Here is a 27,286-nt window from a genome sequence, read left to right as displayed (position 1 = left end):
ATGTATTGTTTTTCTGAATGAGGGGAGCCCAGCCGTTTTCTGCTGGGGCCTCAGTTCCTCCTTTCACCTGAGGTTGTTTTTCTTTTTTTCCTTTATTATTCAGCAGGGGTGGGGGGGGTGGGGTGGGTCGTTACTGGGGATTGAACTAAGAGGTACTTTACCATTGAACTACATTCTCAGTTTTTTAAAGTTTTGTATTTTTAGAAAGTGTCTCATTAATTTGGTAAGGCAGTCCTTGAACTTGTACCTCACTCTCCTGAGTTGCCACATTCCCTGAATAATTCTGAAGTTTCTAAATGTATGGGATGTAAAACATCAAATCCAGAACACTCTCTTCCAGACTAAGTCTTTATACATTTGTCACCTAATTTTTAAAATTCCAGGTTCTTTCCCATAATGCCAATGAGAACTTCCTCTCTCCGTAATATTATCAGTTAGTTGTTTCCCATGTTACATTTCAAATGGGAATAGTACTTTTTAATGGTTTCACCAAAAACTGGATAGAAATTTTAAATAGTTTATTTTTTATCTAGGTGCAATGGCACATGCCTGTAATCCTAGAGACTCAGGAGGCTAAGGCAGGAAAATTGTAATTTCATGGTCAACCCAAAGTACTTATTTATGTACACATTCAGCAATTTAGCAACTGTCTGAAATAAATAAATAAAGGATCACTGCGTATGTAACTCTGGCTTAACATTCTGCTGTGTAAATTCTCCACCACCACAGAAAACAATTAAAAGAGAGGCTTTGTTTTCTACTTATTAGCCATTCTCATAAGAGAAAAATCACTTGAATTTGAAGAATTATTAGTGCTTTTATCCTCCCTTTGTCTTTCTGAGGCCAGACACTTTGTGGGACTGTCTTTGGACTGAGAATTACCCCCTGTAGACCAGCTTATTTTACAGTTTAAGAACACTGAATTACCACATCATTTTAGAATTTATTTTCAAAGGAGAATAGTATTCATGTGGGCTTCCCCCCCCCTCATTCTTTGAAAAACTGCTTAATATTCAATCCATTGTGAAGAACCTGATTTGCACTCTGTAGTGTTTGAAGAAATAAAGAAACACTAATATTGACTCTCTTAAAGTTAGTGTATGTAAACAGCTTACAATATGTATTGTCTAAATGCATTTAAATATGTTATTCAAAGAAAAGCTGGCTACTTAGAACAAAGCAGCCCCACACTGGCCAGAAAAGAACATCAATCAGATGCGGGGGGGGGGGGGGAATGCCTGTCAATCAGCCAGATCTCCTGACTAATGGCTGTCAATCAGCAGGACCTCCTGGCCAATCCTGGAGTTCAGCCAACTCCCCTGACCAACTCCAAGGGGGCAAGGGACCCTAGAGACACCTTTTCCTGTCCCAAGCCCTTCCCTTCCTGCTGTAAGCCCCATAAAAGTCCAGTCCGGTGGAGCTTCCATGCGGTTTCTCCTCAGAGACCATTCTCCTGTCCCCTCTGTGGGTCTGATCAAGTTCCACCTGGGAGTTATATCTCAATAAAGCCTGTTCAGTGGCCCTTTTAAATCTGCCTCCTTTGGTTGCTGCCTGCCCCACCTGATCTGACAGTATTCACGTGGGCTTTTTCCCCCTCCTCATTCTTTGAAAAACTGCTTAATATTCAATCCATTGTGAAGAACTTGATTTGCACTCTGTAGTGTTTGAAGAAACAAAGAAACTCTAATATTGACTCTCTTAAACTTAGTGTATGTAAACAGCTTACAATATGTATTGTCTAAATGCATTTAAATCTTTTATTCAAAGAAAAGCTAAAGCAAAAGGACTGGTATGTGATCATACCACGAAAGACTGTCAGGGCCAACAAAGACAACACTAATCAGCATATCCTACATTGGATTGCAGTGCTCTCCAAATTATTTGAAGAATGCATACAGACAACTTGCCTGATTTTTAAAATGAGCATAAAGGCCCTTTAATCTTTGCAGGTTTCCCCATTATGCATATAGAAAATGCTAGTGTGTTTTGCTCACTTCATATGTAACAGGTGCACTTACCTTGTGATGTATCCTGTGCTTTTTCTGTGGGACCATTCCATTCAGGAACAAAGAGATGATTCCAATCTTGTGTGTATTTACTAACCCCTCCCCTGAGGTTTGTGTATGTTGGATATTGTGGTGTTTTAGATCACTGATTGTACAAAAGAGAGAATTCAAACAAAATATTGCTGTTCTTCAGTTTTGTTTGTGGAATTTGAAATTACTCCAATTTAAAATAAATTACTGGACTGTGGAAATAAAAAAAAAAAGAGAGAATACATTACTGAAACTTTTCTCCAATGATGGGTATTATCTAAATATTTATGTGTGCCAACCTACTAAGAAATATGTCCTTATTTATTATTTCACTTTGCATTTCTTTAATTGCTCTGTTGAATCTTTTATTATTTATTATTCTTTGACTGATGTTTCTGTCTGTTGCCTATTTTATATCAGGTAATATTTCCTTTTCTTATAGATTTATAACACTCAATGTGTTTTAAAAACTGGGCCTTTGTCTTTTGTATAGGTCACATGTTTTTGCAAATTCCCATAGGTTTTTGATTCTATAATTATATTACCTTAAAAGATGCTGATGCCATATAGTCAATTTTATCAGTCTTTGGTTACTTACTAATTAAGTAGTAAGATGAAGAGAGTCATTCAGATGGAGAGAGCAGTCCAGTCAGTAACTGATAGGCAACAGACGGATAGATGTGAGTAGTGGGACCATGAGATTATAGGAGGAATTCTATAAACTGGACTATTGTGCTGACCCCTACAGGCATTCTTTTACCAAGCAATTTACCTGCAACCCTACCTGGCTTAAGTCAACAGGAACATTACATTCCTCAACAAGATACCTGTTATTTGCAGGAAAAATGCAACCCCAAAATACCTATAGGAAGAACATGGTTATTTGGAGGGAAAGATTTGTGACCCTTACACAGACCAGATCCTAGAACTCCAGAATATTAGGATAATTTCACCTAATCATAACATCTGTAGGAACAGATTCTTAGAGATGTTATGGTTCCAATTAGAACCAGTCAGCAAGGGCAAATTTGACCTAGACTTGCCCTGAAACCTTGCCATGTGCAATAGGGCTTGGAAGTCTGATGCCATCCTTCTGTCAGTCAGAAGTCTAAAGGTGGACCTGGGAGGGACTCTGGAAACTTCACTGGGACCTACAATAAATGTGGAGGGCAAAAGGGGTGCACCTTCCTTCTATTAAGACCCAATCTCTCCTTTGAGAAAGTACCCTTTTCCATCCCTCTAAACTCAATCACATGGCCAAAGTCCTTCCTGTATGATGGCAACAATCAGTGAGAAAGAACTGTCTGGCCACCTCAGCTCCACCATGGGCACTGCAACACAACTACACAGCACTGTGGCTGGCTCTGTTATCTTTGCTAACCATCCCTTTCATGCCACCATGAGCTCTAGGAGAACAGACACTTTACCCTGGCCACCACTGTCCCTCAACATCTGGATCAGAGCCTCTCCCATGGCAGACATTCAATCCATCTTTGATGAGTGGGTGGAGATTCTATTATAGTCTGAAAGTCTGGGTCCCCCATCCCAAGATTTATATGCTGAAATCCTACCCCTAAGGTGAGGGCCTTGGGAGGCGGGGACTTTGTGAGGGGATTAGATCATAACAGCAGAGACTTCAGAAATGCAACTAAGGTCCTCATAACACAGAATTTAGAGACACCCTCTCCCCTTCTGCCACGTGAGGACACAGTGAAAATGTGCCACCTGACCAGAGAGAATCTGATGGAGCCTTGAACTTGGACTTCCCATCCAGGATAAAGTGAAACAAATGTCTCTGATTATAAGGCACCTACTTTTGGTCTTTTGTTATAGAAACCCAGTAGAATAAGAGCTTCTATCAACACCAAGATTCATCAGATACCAAGTCCATGTGACCACACCCTGACAGCCTCTCTTAAAAAAAGATGTCCCACCAGGAAACCACATGAGGAATTATAATGCTTAACTAAGTTGACAGAAGGGAAAAGGAAGCTTTCCTGGGGTGAGATATTTAAATACATATACACTCAGAATTATCTGGAAGAAACAGGTGTGGGATGGGTGGGCAATTAATAGGAACTCCCAGTGAAGCAAGAATTAAAGACAGGCAGTCAGTATAGACAGGATGGACAGCAAAAATGGAGGCTAGTTTGGGTCTGGGAGATTGGAGACCACCCTTGGATTGTTAATGCCTCCAGAGCCCTTTGATTACCAAGATCACCTGCCTATACTGCCCCTCCCAGAATGCTGTTAATGAAGCAACCCCTGAGCAGCTAGGGAGTTGCTAATTAATGCCCCTGAGCTGCTACCTGCCTGGATCACTCCATTTGGCCCTTCTCTCTCCCATCTGCTTCTCACCTCTGGCCATCCCACCAGTGTCTCCTGAGCCTCCTCAGTGTGCAGAAGGGAGAGAGATATGGGGAAAGAGGGCAGGAGAACAAAGACAATCTAAAATGTATAAAAGTTGTGGGACACTCCCACTTCTTGGGACAACAGCTATGGCTGGACCCCTTTCCCCTCCCAGGAGAAGTCTGTGTTACTACTTTTTAAATAAAACTTACTACACTTGTCTCAGAGCACTTCTCTAATACTCAAACTTTAACATCTGAGGAAGCAGAACTGATAACTGGCAGTTATCTCCAGGAGTAGGGATTTGCAAATATAAAGGGAAAATGTATTTACATACTGGGGCATTTTCATTTTTGAGGGAAGTACACTAAGAATTTATCTCTTGTTCTAGAAAAAAATAGTTTAAAAGTTAAAAATATGTATGTGCCTGAAATCATTATGTCCTTAGTGACACACATGTTTATTATACTACTATCTTCCTTTAAGAAAAATTTTCAGGAATTCTAACTGTGTCAATATTGAGTAAAAGCACCCTCAAATCCTTTCTTAGTCAAATGAGATGTTAGTTAAAGGAATTGGGTTGGGACCATGGTTCAGTGGTAGAGCGCTCATCTAGCATGCATGAAGCACTGGGTTTGATCCTCAGCACCTCATAAAAGTAAAATAAAGATATTGTGCCCATTTATAACTAAAAATTAAAACTTTTTTTTAAAAGAAACCTTCTGCTGAGAGAAAATGCTAACCCAACTTAAGAAAGAAGTCTGTCTCAAGTGTGCCTGTTAATCATAAAGAAAACTGAGAAAGCTTATTCAAAAGATGACAAGACCCACATTTGCACAGTAAAAAAATGTTCTTCAAGTAAATCAAGTGCTTTTAAACCCCAAGTGCCATTTTCAAACAGCAAGGGAAGAATAACAAAAATACTCACCTCACAGTTGCGTTTGCACACTTTAATGCTAGACTAAATGAGTCCATCATAAATGGCAGACTATTGTTAAGTAAGCTTCAGAGAAGATCCTTGTTCTTAGGTATTTCTATAATCATTGAATTAAAGACATAGTAAGTTACAGAAAAGCCCATGAAAAGATTTTAAAAAATAAAAACCTTCTAAAGTGGTTAACTTTTGAAGATTGGAGATGGTGGACTGGAAGTCAGCTGCATTTCCAGTTGCTCCATGATGCAAGTTTCAAGCATCAGGACCACTGCTTCACAGTGACATGAGTGAAAGCCGAATTTACTAAAATTGTAGCATCACAGAGAGTGTTAGAGAGACTCAGAAATTTGGGTTCATTGACCAAAGAATAAGAAAGAATATGTTGCAGCCAAGCTGGCTATGGCAGCAGCAGCAGTGCTCTTCCTAGAGAGGAGAGGAAAAACAGAAAGAGAGACACAATGAACAGAAAACCTATATATCAGAGAAGCTGCCTGAACCTAGCTGATCCAGAGGCTGCACTGTGAACCTGTATTTGAAAAGTGCTTGGTGATTTTCAACTGGCCACAGAGAACTTGGTCAGAACCATCTGGAGGCAATCTTTTTACAGCTGCTGCTGCAGAGTTGGAAGGTCACAGCTAACACTGCCACACTGTCCCAGTAAGCTCCTGCCATGTGGCCTAGGATGTACCTCACAGAACATGATTAAAACAGGCACAGAGAAGACTCTACCCAAGGGTAAAGTCAGAAATATGGAGGGTTCTCCTTCGAGTCTGGTAGTGCAAATATGACCCTAGTGGCACCCCCTCCTTCACAGAAAATATTAAGCTATTCCAGAGACCCTCACCATAATTGTTCTTAGGTTATCAGCAAGAATATCTGCAAAAGGGTTCAAGTGGAGTCAGACTTCCTGTTTCTCTGTCTCACAATAACTAAATTTGGCTGCGAGCCCTGAAGAGATCAGCACTCTAGATTCTGAGCACATCTTACTTTTGCACAACATTTATGGGCAGCTAGTGTCATAAGTTTTTGAGTCCAAAATGATATATGATTGTATGTAAGAGTTTTCAGGTAGGAAGTGTGTTTAAAAATGCAGAGTGCAAATCATGCTAATTTTAGTTCTTCTTTTCCTATCCATATCCCTTTAATTTATTTCCTCTAATTGTTCTGACTAGTATCTCAACAACTATGTTAAATAGAAGTGGTAAAAGAGGGCATCCCTATCTTATTCTAGTTTTTACAGGGAATGCTTTCAATTTTTCTCCATTTAGAATGATGTTGGCCTAGGGCTTAGCATAGATAGCTATCTTTTTTATATGATTCTGTATTCAATTTGCCAGTATGTTATTGAGAAATTTTGCATCTATGCAAGAATATGAAATCAATACCCATTAATCAAAGGCATTTCTATATATCAGTGACAAATCCTCTGAAAGAGAAACAAGGAACATTACCCCATTTACAATAGCCTCAAAAAAGATAAAATACTTAGGAATCAACTTGACAAAAGAAGTAAAAGACCTCTAAAGTGAAAATTATAGAACACTAAAGAAAGAAAATAAGGAATATCTAAGAAGATGGAAAGATCTCCCTTGTTCTTGGATAGTCAGAATTAAAATTGTCAAAATTACTGTACAACTATAAGCACTACATAGATTTAATGCAATTCCAATCAAAATACCAATGATATTTCTCATAGAAATAGAAAAAATAGTCATGAAATTCATTTGAAAAAATAAGAGACCAAAAATTGCGAAAGAAATTCTTAGCAAAAAAAGTGAAGTAGGTATCATCACTATATCAGACCTTAAACTATACTACAGAGCAATATTAACAAAACAGCAAAGGTATCATTGGTCTGCAAAATAGACTTGTAGACCAATGATACATAACAGAGAATATAGAGACAATCCCCCATAAACATATATTAGACAAAGGCATCAAAAACATATATTGGAGAAAAGATAGCCTCTTCAACAAATGGTGTTGGGAAAACTGGAAATCCATATGCAACAAATTAATCCCCTATCTCTCACCATGCACAAAACTCAACTCAAAGTGGATCAAAGGCCTAGGACTTAAACCAGAGGCCCTACACCTAATAGAAGAAACAGTAGGCCCAAATCTCCATCATATTGGGTTAGGCCCCAACTTCCTTAATCAGACTCCTATAGCACAAGAATTAAAATCAAGAATCAACATAAATGGGATAGATTAAAACTAAAAAGCTTCTTCTCAGCAAAAGAAACAATCAGTGAGGTGAATAGAGAACCTACAGAATGGGAGAAAATTTTTACTACACACACATCAGATAGAATACTAATCTCTAGGATATATAAAGTAGTAAAAAATCTTAACACCCCAAAAACCCAAATGAACCAATCAATAAATGGGCCAAGGAACTGAACAGACACTTCTCAGAAGATGAAATACAATCAATCAACAAATATGAAAAATGTTCAAAATCTCTAGTAATTAGAAAAATGCAAATCAAAACCACTCTAAAATTTCATCTAACTACAGTCAGAATAGCAGCTAGTAAATTTCATCTAACTACAGTCAGAATAGCAGCTATTAAGTATACAAACAACAGGGCCATGGCTGTAGCTCAGTGGTAGACCACCTGCCTTGCATACGTGAGGCACATGTGCACCACATAAAAATAAGTACATAAAGATACTGGATCTATCTACAATTAAAAAAATACAAACAACAATAAGTATTGGCAAGGATGTGGGGAAAAAGGCAATCATACATTGCTGGTGGAATTGCAAATTAATGCATCCAAAAGTGAAAGCATTATTGAGATTCCTTGGAAAACTGGGGATAGAACCACCATTTGGCCCATCTATCTCACTCCTCAGTCCCAAAGGACTTAAAATCAGCATACTACAGGGACACAGCCACATCAATGTTTAGAGCAGCACAATTCACAGTAGCTAAATTGTGAGACCAATATAGATACCCTTCAGTAGATGAATAAATAAAGAAAATGTGGTAAATATACACAATGGAATATTACTCAGCATTAAAAGAGAAGAAAATTATGGCATTTGCAGGTAAATGGATGGAGTTGGAGAATATAATGGTAGGTGAAGTAAGTCAATCCCCAAAAAACTAAATGCAGAATGCTCTCTGATATAAGGATGCTGTTTCATAATGGGGATGGGGTTGGCAGCATGGGAGGAATAGATAAACTTTAGATAGGGCAAAGGGGAGGGAGGTGAATGGAGAGGGCATAGGGGTAGGAAGATGGTGGAATGAGATGGACATCATTACCCTAAGTACATGTATGAAAACATGAGTGGTCCAATTCTACTTTGTGCACAACCAGAGACATGAAAATTTCGGCTCTATTTGTGTAATATGAATTGAGTTGCATTCTGCTGTCATATATAACAAACTAGAATAAATAAAATAAAATAAAGAAAGAAAAAAGAAAGCAGAGTGCAATAAATGCCTCTAGGTTTTGGGCTGGGAGCCTTCACAGGGATGTTTACACTTCAAAGGAGAGTAGTTAGATCCTAGGGAAAATCCTTTACAATAAAAAAATATAAGAGTGAATGGTGCTAATTAGGTTCCCTGAAAACCAGCTGGTGGGGGAAATGGGAGCAGAACCCTCCCTTTCCCAAGCACTACTTTTTCAGTGTCTTTGGTATACAGGGCTGGGTTAGTTACCCATTCCAGTAAAAGAAGAAAAAATACTTTATTATATAGACTACTTCAAATTGGGAGCCTCTGAGCTTCCCCCTCCCTACACACTGGGTATAAAGTTCTAAAGAATTCTGGACTTGGGCTTCAGATGGACAAATTAATTTAGGTGAAAGCCCCCACTATGGAGTTAGCAGCAGCCAATAAACCTGCTTCCTGCTAATTCCTCACTATCTAGCCTCAACTGTTCTACTTCATGACCAGTGGAAGCAGGTGTGAACACTTTCTGGGACTAAGCCTGGGAAGGCTGCGTTGGTGGGAGCAGAGGGGGTAGAGGACTGGCTCCCTCACCCCATGTGTGGAATGTTTGAGAGGTTCCTGAGATCCAAACTCCCAGCAGAGAGCAGCAACTGCCAGGCCCTAGGGATGTGCTGATCTAATCTCCCCCAGAGCAGACAAAACCCAGCAAAGCCCCTGAGGCCTGATTAGAAGTAAGCACCACACATGGAACACCCCTCACAGAAATCTGGTGCAGCCCCACCCTGGCAGTGCATCGAGGTGGTCAGTCTGTGTGTACAAAATGCCAAAGGACAGTTCTTCCCACTATCTCCTACATCACACTAATTATAATAAAAGAAGAGAGTCATCAGAACCAGCTTCAGTGGAAGGCCACTCAAACTAGAAGCTCCTTGGCCAACACAAAAACAAGGGGCCATTCTAAGGTGGTAAAAAGTCCAAGAAATGGAGAGAAAACCCTCGGGAACAGGCATTGATAATCCATCTTTCCTGAACAATTTTAACTACCTTAGTAGGGACAATTCTTTCACTTTTCATTTCGAATATTTTTCCTTCTTTTTTTCTTGGTGTTCCTGCTATACTGATTGGTTCATAGTATATATACATACACATATTTCTTTTTTCTCATCTTTAGCATTTTTCTTTTTTTATTTTTATTTGTTATATGACAGAATGCTTTACAATTCATATTACACATTTAGAACACAATTTTTCATATCTCTGGTTGTACACAAAGTGGAGTCACACCATTCGTGTCTTCATACATGTACATAGGGTAAATATTTAGCATATTTTTTTGAAAATTATTTTTTAGCAACTTTGTTTTGTTTATTTACTTTTATGTGATGCTGACGATGGAACCCAGGGCCTCAAGAGAACTAGGCGAACCCTCTACAGCCACAACCCCAACCCCAAATCTCTAACATTTTTAATAGTTATTTTTCCTTGCTTTGTTTGAGGGTTATGACATTTTATTTTTGTTTTGTTTTTGTTTACTTGTTTCTTTTTTTCTCTTCCTCCTTCTCCCAATAACAGCTAAATTCCCTTGTTCTGTCTTCCCCCCTCTTTTTTTTTTGTATTTGCTATTTATTCTCCTGCATACTGATAACCTTCACTTGCTACATCTGTGTTCTCTCACTCACATTTTGAACATTTAAAGTTTTTTTACCTTCCTATCACATTTTCTTTTCTCTTAATGAACTATACTTTTATAATCTTTAGAACTATTTGCTCCATGTAACTGCTGCCCCCAACCATTCATGCTGTTGCACTTATTCATTGTGTGGATGGCACAGTTGACACTTGCTGCTTACTATAATGCCAATTCTTGTCCACAGCTATTTACTGTCTTTGCTGCTGGCAATTTGTGACCTCACCATTACTGTTTCTGGGTAATTAGCACTGTCTATATATGAGTGGCACTGGGTATTTTTCAATGCTGTATGTTCTTTGCTTCACTTGTTGCTTTTTTTCTCCCTGCCTTTTCTGTGCAGTGCTAGGAATCTACAAACCAAGTTCACAGGGAATAAACTCTGCCACTGAAATAAACCCAGACAAGAGACAGCTCACCTTGACCTACACCCAAATTAACTGTACACAAACTTAGTTAAAAATAATAGAAAAGTCAAAACCCTAGAAGGAATAACCAGGTCCCAATTAGAAACAGCTGACAGAACTCAGTTTCCACTTATGGGCATTCACTTCTACAGAAAATCAGACAGAAGACACTTTAGCAAGAGAAGGTCATGCCCTAAAAAAGACCCACACATAACACAAAAAGAGAAATCAATCCCACAAGTTATATAAAATCTATCCCAGGAATACATGAAATATGAATAAACAAGGTAACACAATACCTTGTGATGGCAAATTTCATCCTGCAAAGTTAACAGTCATTGACAGAGAAATAAAAGTAATGACCATGTACCTCCTAGGCCTGTTTTCCTGTGCAGTAGCATACCTGCTGCCTTCCACCTCAAAGTGTAAAGACGGAGAATTAAGGGAGAGTAAAGGAGAATCTCCCCCACCGCCAAGAAGTTGTTGTCCCAAGAAAACAAAGAAGAAATGGGCAGATTCACCTCTCCCCAGAAGAGGTTCTGCCAATTCTTCAGGGCATGCAACCTGTTCAGTTTGTCCTCATGCTCCAAGTGCTCATCAGGAGGGTGGAAGTAACAGTTGATATCCTGCAGACTCAGGCTCACCAACTATATGGGCAGGTTGGCTTCAAGAGCCTTAGCTTTCTTGATGAGAGCATCCAGGCTCCTGAAATCACAGCAAACCTCTGCTGTCACTGACCCACACTTTTATGTCACTGTCTTTTGATTTACAGATCACTTCACAGAGTTATTTGCTCCCTCTACTACTGTGAAAGGCATATGGAAGGAAGGCCCTCCTGTCCTCCAGCAGCAAGGATGAACTCATCCATTAGCCAACTCTATTTCCACGTCATATTATAAAAGCCCCACCTGGAGCTCCTCGCCTAGAGGCATAGGACCAATGATGACAAAACTAGTGGTCTAAATATTTAGAAATCAACCAATATTAAGACTTCATTTTAAAGCACTACATCCTTTAAGGCGTGAATCTTCCAGGATTTATAATTCTGACATTTTCTTGTTGTTTGTACTTTGATCACTGACACCAGCTACTACACTGTTTAATTCCTAGCAGTTGAAAAATATGTTCTATTGATGTTAATCCAAAAATGGAACAGATTAAGGTGTTTTTCTGTTATCCAAAAGAAATGCTTTTAAATACTTTCAAATCTAGGGCTAGGGATGTGGCTCAAGCGGTAGCGCGCTCGCCTGGCATGCGTGCGGCCCGGGTTCGATCCTCAGCACCACATACCAACAAAGATGTTGTGTCCGCCGAGAACTAAAAAATAAATATTAAAAAAATTCTCTCTCTCTCTCTCTCTCTCTCTCTCTCTCTCTCTCTCTCTCCTCTCTCACTCTCTCTTTAAAAAAAAATACTTTCAAATCTAAAACTTAGATTAAGAAAGATGACTAAGGTGTATTTTCTCCCCATTGGAGCAAAACGCAAGTGAATAAGAATATGATAATTTGTTGAGTTTACTGAGATTCTTGGTTTTAAAGCTCACAGCTTAGAATGTGTCTGGAAAGCACGGTAAAATGTGATGCTTTTAAATAAAATTATTCCAAGGTAAAAAGTCTATTAAAACACACAAACAGACAGACAGACACACAAAAAAACAGATACCATAAAGAAATAGGAGAATAGCACTATTCTAATTGATACAGTGATACTCATTAGTCATGACAAAATTCAATGCTCAAAAATAATTCAAATTCTTGCGCTCTACATCAACAAAATTGTATGAAAATATTTTAGTGAAAAGAAATATTTTTGACTAAATTTTTCTGACTACATCAAAACATATTTTAGAAACAATAAAAGGCTTATTTATAATAATTAACTTAGCTTTATACATTATAATGCTCAAAATATTTAAAATGTATCATCATTTACATGAAGATAACTGTAGTTCTCAATTACAAATTACAAATTACATTTTGAAATATGGTACTTCCCCTTCATAAGTCAATAAAAATAAAACTGCAACTATTACAAAGTTTTTGAATGAAATCCCATACTAATTTTGTCAATAGCATTTCTATTCTCCACTTTCATAATTTCTATAAATTTTTCTATTTATTATAAGAAGTACTGTATAAAGCAATGGAATTAATAAGTAATACAAATGATAAATACAATATAAAAATGACACCTACCCCATCTCTAAGTCTCTAAGCCTTATTCCATCTGATGAAGTTTAAGGTTTAAATTAGGCACAGAAATGGAAAAAGCACTAAGGATACCATGAAGCTGCATGCTATGCACATTCTTCAGCCATATAAATGTCCTCCCAACACACACACACACACACACACACACACACACACACACACACATCCTGAGTGGGATGGTTTATAAAAGCAGATAATGATTAAGTGGATAGTAATATAATATTGGATAGGAAAGATCTTTCTTACATTTGAAAGCAAAAATAATTTATTAATTTAGCTATTTTGAGAAAATACTTTAAAATTTGTTTCCAAACTAATACATTGTAGGAAACATTTCTAATTTATATATGACAAGAAATTAACAAAAACCTTATAATAGACTTGTAGAAACATTAGCAAGTAGAATACATCAACAAAATTTAAAAATATATACATAAATATCCATTCCCCAAATATCCAAAAGCAAATTATAGAATCAAGATATTTGTGCAAACTTGTTAAAATGTATACCTTTTTTAACATCTTCATCATACTGAATTATATGTATATATAAAAAGTGCATATTTCAGGCTGGGGTTGTGGCTCAGTGATAGAGCACTTGCCTCACACATGTGAGGCCCTAGGTTGGATCCTCAGCATCACATAAAAATAATTAAATAAAATAAAATGTTAAAAGAAAACTTTTAAAAAAGGTGCATATTTCAAAAATATTTTCCTCTCATGAAATTTGCAAATTTCAAGAGATAGATGATATCCATCCTGTACAGATGACATGGTGTACTAATATATTGGTATCAGAAAACCCTTTGGCCACATGTTTGATTTCGTGTGTAGATATGCAACTGTTTCAATCTTCAGGTGGAAAAATCAGTTATTACATAAACCACTATTTTTTTTAATGTAGTTCAAAAGCATATAAGTATTCATTATTCTCTCTGCAAAAGGGACTTAAGTCAGTCTTACACAAAAACAAGTTGCAGAGTAATCCCAACCTGTAGCTCTCAATTACAAATTACATGCACAACTTTTAAAAGCACATTCCTTTATCCTTTACTTAAAAGAAAAACACAATTATCTAAGTAGCATTTTGTACTGTGTTCTGTTGAACTCCCTCAATGTATTTTTACACTTTGAAATTCAGTACTTGTAAACACAGAAAAAAAAAATGAAAATGAAATATCAAATTACCAGGACAATAAAAGCAAAAGTACCTTATAAATCCAATGAAAAGTGAGACATTGCTCCAGATGACTTGGGCTGTGCATGTTTCTTCATGCTGAGATCTAGAAAAGTTTAAGCCATCATCCAGGTGGCCTTCGTGGTGCATAATAGCCTGTAAGAATGCAGAAGTGATGCCTTCATTCCAGGAATCCCCTTCCCAAGCCAGTGTCAAAATGATGTGATCTGAAATCACTGAACAGTAACAGAAACAGAATCAAAAGGTAGGTGGAGGCATCCCAATACCATTTGTGTTCAGATTAAATAACACACACAGCACCTTGTACAAACTAGCTTTAAATATATTCATTCAGTTATTATTTTACAAAATGATTCAATAAATATTGAATAAAACAAACAGCAGGGAATTTCCACATATCTACATTCAACAAATGATCTCTGGCCTCAGAAAACTGTGAACAAGCTTCAAAGGGGAGATTACACTTTGCCTCCCACTCCTACAGCATCACAGGCTTCACAGCAGTTCCCAAGAGGCTGACCAATCACCAAGCACCGAGCAATGCTTCTGAAGCCTTGAAGTTCAAAACCAAATATTTTTGTTAGCTCTTCTATTAGACTCTGGTTTAAACTTTCTATGAAACGGTAACATTAAGAGAGGTAAGTGCATAAATCTGAAGTGCACAGTTCAATGAGCCTGAGAGTTTGCCCTCCTGCAGGGACACTTCCAACAAGGTAACTCAGTATCAAAGAAAAATGACATTTCATAACATATGAAAATGGTGTGAAATGCAAATATAATTACCCATGAATAAAACATTTAATTTTCCTTATGAATATAGTCAATAATTCTGAATAAAATAAATACATACAAATCTAGTAGTATTTCAAAATAACAACACGTTATGGTCAACTATGGCTTATTCTATGAATGTAGGGATTTTTCAACAGTTGGGATACTATAATGCAAGGCCCCTAATAGCCGGAACTGTGAACGTCTAGAGCGTTCGGGTCCCTGGGTAAGGGTCGCGAAATAACCAGGACACAGGGGATGCAGAGCAAAGGCAGCAGTTGCAACATCATGCTGAGGTTTATTTGCAAGTTCCTTTTATATTCTTCTTCTAACAAAGCAAGCAATTCTTCAGTAACACTTTACCCGCATTGCCCAAAAATCATGCCTCAGCGGGTACACAGAGCTAAATTCAGATTGTTCCTGTTCATTTGATAAGTACCCTCCCAAAGTTCTTTGTAGACATTATCTAATCCCCGAATGTACTGTTCCCAGGTCCAGTATGCAGGAAGCTTCTTCCTCTTGGCCAAACCTTGCAGAACTTGTGACTTGCGATAAGGGGAAGAGAACTTTTCCTCCTCCTAACTGAGGTTTGCCTCAGCTGACCTAAATCACAGCCACAGCTCTTGCAAAAAGTCAGGCCTGAGGGAGCTAAACTCTGCAGACTCAAACCCCAACACGGAACTTTGCAATATTTTATTCACTGTGGTCTTCCCAGCTCCCAACAGCATACTGTAGCCAATCAACACAATCTGCATGAATGAATAAATGACTAATCCAACAATATTTCTTAAGAATCCTTATAGTTAATATGTAGCTTGTGCCTCAAGCTAATTTTCTTACACAATCTTAATTGCAGGTCACCTGGAAGAATTCTTTATCTTTATTGATCACGTACACATTTTTAGAGTTGTAGATAGTTTTTCACTCACTCACACAAACATTTACAGTAACTGCTATTTGCCAATCACTGCTCCACAACAAAATAAATCACCGGCCTAATCACCCTAATCCCCTTCCTGTCTACTGAACAGGAACCATATTAGCACATTTAGTAATGTGCTAAAATATATTAAGTGAGAAAAATAAAACCTTAAAAAATACAGAAGAATTACTGAGCCTATAGAAAATGAAAAAAAAAATGAGAAAGCCTGGCATTCTCAGAATGTATTAATTAGGTTCATAAATATAGCTATTTGTCCATTTGTTGTTTATGAATTTAGAGAATATGGGAAACTCTTTTAAATGTATAGCTACATGATGTATAAAATGTAAAAATTATACATACTAACAGGGTACCATGTGATATTTTGATACATGCAAATGATGTGAAATTAGGTTAAAGAACACCTACATTCTCAAACATTTCATTTGTTTATGGTGAAAACATGTGGACCGTTTTCTTCTAGCTTATTGAAAAATATCAAACATAACTGGTACCAAGACTCACACTACTGTCCAATAGCATTCCAGAATGTGTGCTATGGTTCTGCTTTGTTTATTTCAACAGCACCAGGGACTGATCCCAGGACCTTTCAAACACTGAGCAAGTGCCCCACCATAGAGCTAAACCCAAAACCTACCAGAAAGCATTTCTGGAATGAGTGAGAGAATGGACTGAGTCCTCTCCTGAAAGGAACAAAGTTGGACTACTTCCTCCCATTCTTTTTTCTACTTGGTCTCATGTTTTTTAATTACAAAAGTCATGCAAACTCTTTGTAAAAGATTAAACAGCCAAACTGTACAGAGGTTTATAAAATAAGTGTAAAGTCCTCAGAGAACTGAGAAGAGTTCTCTTATTTTGACTTTCCAAAAGAAAAAGTGTGTTAATATATACCTTTTTGTTTCAAAAACATGGAAATGCACATGTCCTTAGATAGATATTCAACACAATGCCCTATGGGCAGAGAAATGAAGGAGATTTTCATTCTCTCCTCTTTGTTTGAATGTTGACATTGAGTATCTTACATGTGTATCCTTAAAATCTGATTAAAATGAGAGATATGTGGTGATATTTTATAAACTAACCAGTGAACATCCAGTAAGCTGGATAGTAAGTACTAGTTTTCCCCTCCAAACTCATTTTGAAACCTAGCTTGAATATCCAACTAATTACATTAGTAAAAATAAACACTTCCTCACTCTATCAAAATATCAAGTAAGAAAGAATTTTTTCCTGACTCTACCCTAAGGACACTGTTCTAACGTATCTCCAATGGCGTCTTATACAATCATCCAACCCAACCCAAGCCAGGCTCTCCACTGTCCCCAAGTCCTCACCTGTGGTGTCCTCATGCAGGCCAATGTCAAAAGCTTATCAGTTAAAGAGCATCAGGAGGAGATGCACAACAGATACTAAAAACACAGAACCAGTGCTGGGGTTGTGGCTCAGTGGTAGAGTACTTGCCTAGCATGTTCAAGGCCCTGGGTCTGATCCTCAGCACCACATAAGAATAAACAAAGCTATTGTGTCCAAGTAAAAAAATAAATATTAAAAAAAAAAACAGAACCAGAAGTAGTCACTCAACATTTATAGTCACAGTGGAGTCCTGTTCTGCAACTGATTTGATATGTGTGTCTCTCTCTTCTGCTTAGCCTTTTTCTTAAAATCTGGATGCCTCTGCACAAAACCCAGGTTTTTAACGTCTGAAGCAGAACAGCCCTAGCACAGCATTCATTAGGAGTGATATTCTAAAGGTAATATGTCTTTTTTTCCCTAATCAATGATTAAGGAAATGTTCTGTGTCACAACAACACAAGTAACTGGGGATGTGTTTGTACATCTCTCACTTCATGTGATACTCATGATCCCCAGCTAGAGCACAGCGTGGTCTGACAGTGATAACCGGCTCCCTAGCAGAAATTGAAAAACTATTCAATTTTATCTTCTAGTTCTGTTTTCCCCTCATTTTTTAAACTCTCTGAAATCCATCCAGAGTTGCTTGATTTTGGAGTGCAGCATGACACTTTACTTTAAATGAAGTTTCACTGTGCATGTGTTTCCCTAGGAGGAATTAGACTCTCTCCATACTATCATCACCCCCCACCCCTAGGTTTCCCTAACTATGTTCATAAAGTTTAGGGTCATTTTTCAGACCAACTCCCCTACCCCTACTCCAACTCCAAGCACCTGTTAAGTGCTATAAGGAAGAGGACACAAAATGAATGTAATATGAGCTTGCAGTACACCACCATCTGCACAAAGCATGCTCACAGCCAGTAATAACAGGACCCTGTGAAGAGGACACAGAGATAGTTCTGGGGATTAGGAAAGGCCAGGTCTCTACCCAAAATCTCTGGACAATTAATTCAAAGGATATAAAATTCCCATTATGGAATAGGGCCCATCCAGCTAATTGGCAGCCAGTGAGTGTGTGAAGGCAGGAGATGAACTGATTGGGGGAAGTCAGCACCATAGGGATGTGCGATCCACTTGACCTGGAGACCCCTACTTGGCCTGCTGACTATGAAGCACAGGCTTTCATGGTTATAAAAGAGGCTTCAGGGGTCTCCAAACCTGCATTGAGTCAGCACAGGACTGTGCGTCTGACCTGCAGACAGGCAGCCCAGAGGGATCCCTGAAGTTCACAGACTTCAGATACAAACTGTGTTAAATGTCTGTTTTTATTATAGAAAAAGTAACAACGTTACAATACTTCCCAGACAAAAACAAGGTGATGCCTGTTGAATTCATCTGCGATTTTCCTCAACAATATTACAGTCCTCAGCACTGCAGTTATGAACAGACATACTCTCTTCTAGGCTTCACAATAACACTGAGGTAGACGCTATAATCATCTTACTAACTTCATTAACTTCCATGGAGACTCAGACTTGGCCTATTCACTCTGTACTCCACACCTAGGATAGTGCCTAGAACACAAAATTTGATCAAGCAAAGTGAATAAAGGACCCAAAGAAATTTTCAGACACATTTAAAATTTTTAAAAACCCAGCAAAGTATCCCTGGTTGTGTGGTAGCAAAGCATAACTGTACCCAGACCTCAACACCAACATGCAGAGTAGACTCAACTCTAAGATGCTGTTAATGCTGAAATGCGGAGTAACCTCAGCTTAGCCACCACCGAGTGTGCAGGCTACAGCTCCTGAGTCAACAGATACCTGTAACCAGATAGCCGTCAGGTCAATGTTGATCCAGGATTCGTTTTTATAGTTTTAACTAATTTGTACTTGGGCATGAACATTAATGCAATTCATATAAAAAATCCCAATGACAATTCTTCACAGAACTAGAAAAAGCAGTCATGAAATTCATTTGGAAAAGTAAGAGACCCAGAATAGCCAAAGCAATCCTTAGCAAGATAAGTGAAGTAGGACACATAATAATAGTATAGCTTAAACTGTACTACAGAGCCACAATAACAACAACAGCATTGTATCAGCACCAAAACAGACGTGTAGACCCATGAATGGTACAGAATAGAAGACACAGAGAAAAACTCACAAAACACAGTTATCTCTTACTAGACAAAGGCGCCAAAAAACATACATTGGAGAAAAGAAAGCCTATTCAACAAATGTTGCAGGGAAAATTGGAAAGCTACATATAACAAAAAGAAAGTAAACCCCTCTCACTCTGAAAAAAACTCAACTCAAAATGGATCAAAGACTTGGGCACTAGAACATATCTCCTGTGCCTAATAGAAGAAAAAGTAGGCCAAAATCTTCACCATGTCAGCCTAACATCTAACAGCCTTAACGAGAATCCTACATTCCAAAATGTAATTCAAGAATCAATAAACCAGACGGATTCAAACTAAAAAGCATCTTCTCAGCAAAGGAAACAATCAATAATGTGAAAAGAGAGCCTACAGAATGGGAGAAAATCTTCACCACATGCACCTCAGATAGAGCAATAATCTCCAGGATATATGCAGAACTCAAAAAAAACAAAGAACCAAATTAATAAATGGGCTATGGAACTGAACAGACACTTCACAGAAGAAGCAACAAATACATGAAATAATGTTCAACATTTAGCCATTAGAGGAAAGCAAATCAAAACTACTCCAAGATTTCTTCTCACCCCAGACACAAACATGATTATCAAGAATACAATTACCAAATAACAATAAATGTTGGCAAAGATGTGAGGAAAATGGTGCATGCACACATTGCTGATGGGAGTGAAAATTGGTGCAAACATTATGGAAAGCAGTATGGAGATTCCTCAGAAAATGTGGAATGGAAGCAACAATTGACACACCTATCCCTTTCCTCATTTTATATCCAAAGGACTTAAAATCAGCATATTACAATGAAACAGCCACATTATGTTTACAGCAGATAACCTCATAACAGCTAAACTATGGAGCTAACCTAGGTGCCTTTCAACAGATAAATGGATAAAGAAAATGAAATGTGGGGTGTACGAGTATATATATATATATATGTGTGTGTATGTGTGTGTATACACACACTTATACATACACACACAAAAAAACAATTTTACACACACACACACACACACACACACACACACACAAAACTCAGCTTTATAGAAGAACAAAATTATGGCATTTGCTGGTAAATGGATGGAGCTTATCATTCTAACTGATAAGCCAATCCCCAAAAAGCAAAGGTTGAAAGTGTTTTCTGATATGCTTATGCTAATCACAGTAAGGGGGGTGGGTATGGAAGAATACATTTGCTTTAGATTGAATAGAGGAGTGAAGAGAGGGGAAGGAGTATAATGAGTAAAATGGATAGTAGAATGAATCACACATAATCATCCAAAGTAATATATAATTACATGACTGGTGTGATGCTACATTCTGCACAACCAGAAGCATGAGAAATCATACTACATTTATGTATGATATGTCAAAGTTCCATGGTCATGTAGAATTAGAACAAGTTTTTTTATAAGTAGATTAAAGAAAACATACCAATTTGCACGAAAAAAATATGACTACAATATCTGTCCATAAATGGATCCACCTAGAGACAATCATGATAACTGAAGCTAAGCCATTTTACAAAAAACGAAGACAAATGTTTTATCTGATATGTGGAAGTGAACCCACAACAGGAGGGGTGATGGGAACAGAACTGCAGTAGATTAGACAATGGGGAATGGAGGGAAACGAGGGGGCATAAGCAAAGGAAAGTTAGTGGAAAGACTCTAACGCAGCTTTCCCATGTATATACATGGAAACAACACAATGAATCCCACCACCATGTACATCCTAAGAATGCAACTCTAAAGAGATAAGGTATAATTATACAAATATGGACTGTATAAAAATGAATTTTATGGACCAGGGTTTTGGCTCAGTGGTAGAGCAATTGCCTAGCATGTGTGAGGCACTGGGTTTAATTCTCAGTAGTGCATATAGATAAAATAAAATAAATGGTTCATTAATAACTTTAAAAATTTTTAAAAAATCGGATTTTATAACTAAAGTAACCAATAAATGAAAATTAATGAAATGAAATATTTCCTAGGTTCCTTTAAACATTTCTATAGCACTGAAATCAACTTCAAATGAATGGGAAAAAAAAAAAGCTTTTAAGAGTGGGTTTAGTCTCTCCCACTTTTCTGCCAAATGATGACACAACTATTGAGACAGACTTTTCCCGCTTCTGACGTCCAGAACTGTGGGAAATAATATATTCTTTATGAATCTCATAATTTTCACTACTAGAAATTAAAATTAACAAATTTCAACATTTAGACACTAATTATCTAACATATAACAATACCTTTGAAACCGGAGTTTTAAGATGAACCTCCATGGCTTCTACTGGCAGGTAGGAGACTGCGCGCGCGGGGCGGGGAGGCCTCTGCAGCAGAGAGGAGTCTTAGCTCCTCATGGCGGGCCATTCCATCCAGCGTTGCAGCACACCTCAGCAGATCCTCAACCAATTCTTCTTTCTGCAGTCTCTTTTGTCAAAGAATCATCTCCGGGAACCAAAGCAGGCTGGAATGTTGGCGGAACTCGGTGGAACTCCAGCGGAACTCAGGTGAAACTCCGTTGAAACTCCAGAAACTCCAGCGAACTCCAGCTCAGCAACCTTGAGGACCTTGGCAGTTTCTCCTCCTCAGAACAGCCTCCAAGGGGTTTATATAGCACTTGGTCCAACGCTATTGGTCCAAACTTATGCTAATTAGGACTTGAAAGAAGTACCAATGCTATTGGCCCAAAGTTATGATAATTGGGTTGGACACACAAGAACGCCATTGGTCAGTCTTATATTAATATTCATAGTAGATTCATTCATAAAAAACAGCCCGAATTCCCACACTGACAATGAATGAACGGGGTGGGAAGTGGCTCAATGGCAAAGCTGTAAAGCACTTGCCTCACATTCCCAAAGCCATAGGTTCGATCCCCATTCCAAAAAGAAAAAGAAAAAAAAAATACAGATACATGAACGCCAGCAAAAAGGAAATAAACAAACTTTATCAATACATAAATCCTTATTCATTCAAAAACATACCTGCTCTGCATTCTTCAGGATCTCTTATGAGTACTTATCCTTTACCTCTCCAAACAATTTGTCCCTAAAGTTGAGAGTCATGGACCATGTCTTAAGTATCTCTCTACTGCACCTATGCCAGAGGTGACATGGATGTGTGGGATGCAATCCTACTGAGGATCAAGGTCTCATTTGGGGCCAGCTTGAGAAGCATTGCAGGTGATATCACATAATAACTACTTGTTAAAATTCAAATGCATGCATGAACAAACGATATAGAACCAAATGATGGTATGATTAAAGGTCAACAAGAAGCAAATAGGGCTGGGGTTGTGACTCAGTGATAGAACTCTTGTCTCCCACATGTGAGGCACTGGCTTTGATTCTCAGTATCACCTAAAACAAATGAATAAAATAAAGGTCCAGAGATACCTGCTGAGCTCAGGCCCTTCCCAGATGCACTGGAGCTGTGGCCTAGTGTAGCCTGGTTTCATCCCTCCACCAGTAGGATGGTCAGGCCCAGCCCAGGACCGCTTCCACTCACCTGTAGACACCAGCCAGAGCTCATGTACAGTCCAGATCTACCCTCTGCCAAGTTGGGTGGGAGGCCAGACACAGGGTAGGCCTGCATCCATCCCCAAACCAGGATACCTGCAGCAATCTCAGGTCCTGCCCAGGACCACCTCTGCACACCAGCAGACACCCATTGGAGCTCAGGCTCTGCCAAGATCAGCCTCGAGAACCTGCACGGAGCCTGGGAAAGAGTAGGTCCAGAACCATTCCAACACTGATGGACCCTCTCCGGAGCTGAGACTCAGGCAAGGACTGATTCTGCCCACCAGCAGACCACTGCGGGAGCTCAGATCCAGTCCAGAGCCACCCAAAGGACCTGCAAAGAACACAGGGCCCAGGGTAGGCTGAGTCCATCCACTCATTGTGAGACTCCTGCCAGAGCTCAGGTTCTGCCCAGGACTGCCTCCACCCTCCAGTACCACCTCCAGTTCCTCCCTCCAGAGCTCAGGTTTGGACCAGGACAAACTGCCCACCAACAGACACTCGCTGGTGGTCAATCCTGGCCCATTTCAGCCTCGATGACCTGAGTGGCAGCTGAAGCTCAGAGTAGGCCCTTGTCCTTCCCGCCACCAGCAGATCCCACCCCCCAGTATCTCAGTCTCCCACCAGATAAGCCTTGCAGATGTGTACAGGAGCCCAGAAAGAGGGTAGCCCTGGGAATATATGGCCACCACCAGACTACCACTTGAGCTCAGTCTCAGCCCAGGACTGACTTCACCACAAGCAGAAGCCTGCAAGAGCTCATACAAGGCCCAGATCAGCCTCACTACCCTGCATGGGAGCCCAGGCAAGGGGAGGCCCTGTTCTATCCAGCCACGTGCAGAACCCTACCAGAGCTCCAGCTCTGCCCAGATCCAACACGAAGACCTGGCAGGAAGAAACCCTAGTCCAGCGTAGCCCATGTCCTTCCAGTCATCAAGAGACTGGCATCTAAATTCAGGGTCTGCCCATGACTGATTCTGCCCTCTAATAGACAATTGCAGAATGTCAGCCCCAGCCCAGATCAGCCTCACTGACAGGTACGTGAGCCTGGCCCAAGTAGGCCTGATACCAACTTCCACAGAAGGCCCCAAGCAGAGGTCAGGCCAGACACAGGACTGCCTTAGATCAACAGGCAGAGCTCAAACTCGGCCAAGATTGACCTCTCTGACCTGCTTGGGAGCCCAGGCAAGGGGTGGCCCGGTATCATCCTGCCACATGTAGAACTCCACAAGAGCTCGAGCTCTGCCCAGATCCAAGTCTATGACCTGGCAGGAAACGAAGCCCAAGCCCAGGGTAGACCAAGTGCATCCAGTCACCATGAGACTGGCACAAGAGCTCAGGCTCCACCCATGAATGACTCTGCCCACTGGCAGTCAGTGAAGTTCAGCCCCAGTCAGATTCAGCCCTGCTGACAGGCTCAGGAGCCTGGTCCAAGGTAGGCCTGGGCCCAACTGCCACAAGCGGGCCCCTAGCTGAGCTCAGGCCAGAAACAGGGCAGTCTCTGCCCAAAGGCCGACCCCTGCCTCAGCTCATCTGCAGGCCCTATCTGCCTTGCTGATCCACTCAGGAGTCCAGAAAAGGGTATGTCCTGTTTCCTCCTGCCAACAGCCACACTCTGTTGGATCTCAGGATACAACCAGGTAAGTCTTGCAGATATGCACAGGAGCAAGGGAAGACAGTCACCCTGAGAACATATGGCCACCACCAGACCACCACCTGAGCTCAGGCTTGGCCCAGGACCGAATCCGCCCACAGGCAAAACCCTGCCAAAGCTCATACAAGGCCCAGATCAGTCTCACTACCCTGTGCTAGAGCCCAGGCAAGGGGAAGCCCGGGTCCATCCCGCTGCCTGCAGAACCCCACCTGAGTTCCAGCTCTGCCCAGATTCAACTCGACTACCTGGCAGGAGACTGAGCCCTAGCCCAAGGTACCCCCAGTTCATCCAGTCACCTTCAGACTGGCACCCGAGTTCAGGCTCTGCCCAGGAATGACTCCACCCACTGTCAGACAGTCACCTAAGTTCAGCCCCAGTGCGGATCAACCTAGCTGACAAGGGCGGGAGCCTGGTCCAAGGTAGGCCTGGGACCAACTTCCACAAGGCCCCAAGCAGAGTTTAGGCCAGACAGAGGACGCCCTCTACCCACAGGCTGACCCATGCTGAGGCTCATCCATGGCCAAGATCAGCCTCACTGACCTGCTCGGGAGCCTTGGCAACAGGAGGCCCTATTCCATCCCGCCATCTGCTGAACCCCACCAGAGCTCAGGCTCTGCCCAGATCCAACTCAATGACTTGGCAGGAAACAAAGCCTGAGACCAGGGTAGCCCAAATCCCATCCAATCACCTTCAGACTGGCACCCAAGCTCAGGCTCCACCCAGAAATGACTCCACCCACTGTAAGGCAGCCACCAAATTTCAGCCCCAGTGCAGATTAGTCTAGCTGAGAGGCGTGGAATCCTGGCCCAAGGTAGGTCTGGGACCAACTGCCACAAGCAGGCCCCTAGCAGAGCTCAAGGGCCTGTACACACAGTACAGCCTTGCCCGACAAGCAGAGACCTTCTGGAGCTCAGGCTCTTCTCAGAACAGCCTAGTCTACCTGCATGGGAGCCCTGGCATGGGTAGGTACAGTTACATCCCGCCAGTGCCCAACCCCCGCTGGAGCTTAGACTCGTCCCAATACCACCTCTATCTATGGTCAGATGCCCACCAGAACTCAAGCCCCGGCCTGGACTGCCTCTGCTCACTTGCTGACACCTGCTGGAGCTCAGGCTCAGCCCAGATTATCCTAGTACACATGTGGGAGTCCAGTTCCAGGTTAGTAGGCCTGAGTTCATCCCACCACTGCTAGATAGCAGGTGGAGCTTAGACTTGGCTCAGGATTGCCTTGCCAACTTTCATGGGAATCCTGGAAATGGTAGGACTGGTTCCATCCCACCACCTGCACACCTCCACTGGAGCTCAAGCTCTGCCCAGGAGCTGGGCCCAAGGGAAGGCCCTGGTATCTGTGGTTCTTAGGCTAGGCTCAAGACTGCCTCTTCTCATTGCCAGACACCTTTGAGAGCTCAGGATTGCCCCAGATCTGCCAGGATGACCTGCGGTGGAAGCCTAGGCACAGGATAGCCACAGGTCCATTCTGCCACCAGCCAATCAGTGAGGAAGCTTATACCCAGATCTTATCCACCTGGCCAAATTCTCCCGAGCTGATGCTCAGGGAAAGCCCAGGATCATCCTGCTACTGGCTGACCTCTTCTGGAGCTCCAGCTCTGCCCAGATCAGCCTATTCCAACTGTGTGGGTATCCTTACCTAGGGTAGGCCTGAGTCCATCAAGCCACCAGCAGACCCTCACCATATTTGAGGCTTAACCCAGGACTGCCTCAGTCCACTGGCAGACACTTCTGGAGCTCAGGAAGGGACCAGGACTGTATGCATCCATCAGCAGACTCTCAGTGGAGCTCAGGTCTGGTCAGATCCTCCTCTCGGAACTACATGGCTGCTGGGACCCTAATTAGGTATGGGTAATTATTCATATTCTTGATTTTATTGACATTTACTTTCAGTAGGACTTCATGGATTGACTCTATTCTTCAATGCAAGGGACTTACTTATATTACCTAAGCCTGATTTGGGTGGCCCAAATGTTATCCATGTAAAAATAAAACATGATTGTAATATATTGAAAATTTTTTCCTTGACTTTCAACAATTTCAATCATATTCACCAGAATAACATATCTGAAAAATTTGATTTCACATCTGAAATTTGGAAAGAGAACCAGAATTCCCAAGCTGGCAAAGGGCTCTTTACATGAGGCAAAACTGTTGCCGGTTGGTACAAAACACTATTTTGGTGACATTCCTTTGGGTTTCTGAACAGCTCACCAAAAGTAATCATATACCAAGCTCCCAAAATTCAAGGAAAAGAAAGAAACAGCCTAATAAAAATGGGAAAAGACAAACGTAGGTGGTTTATAAAATATACCATACACTTGAGCTGGCATTTCATGTCAATATAATAATCCAAAGAATACATAAAGTACATTTGTGTGTGTATATATCACTTAAAAAGAATAAAGAGAATGAGAAAACATAATGTTGAAAGTATTGGAAAATGTAATTGTCATGCTCTGATAATTGCAATGAAAAATTGTCATAACCCTTCTGCAGATAAGTTTTAAAATATATACCAAAATTTGAAGTGCACACTTTCCTTTAACCCAAGAATTCCAACTCAAATAACTTATGTATAATTATTGTGGCAAATTTTAAATTTTACCATGAAATTGATCATTGTAA

Source organism: Spermophilus citellus, assembly GCF_964194105.1.
Source record: "Spermophilus citellus genome assembly, chromosome: 6".
NCBI lineage: Eukaryota > Metazoa > Chordata > Mammalia > Rodentia > Sciuridae > Spermophilus > Spermophilus citellus.
Note: the sequence above shows the minus strand (reverse complement) of the source record.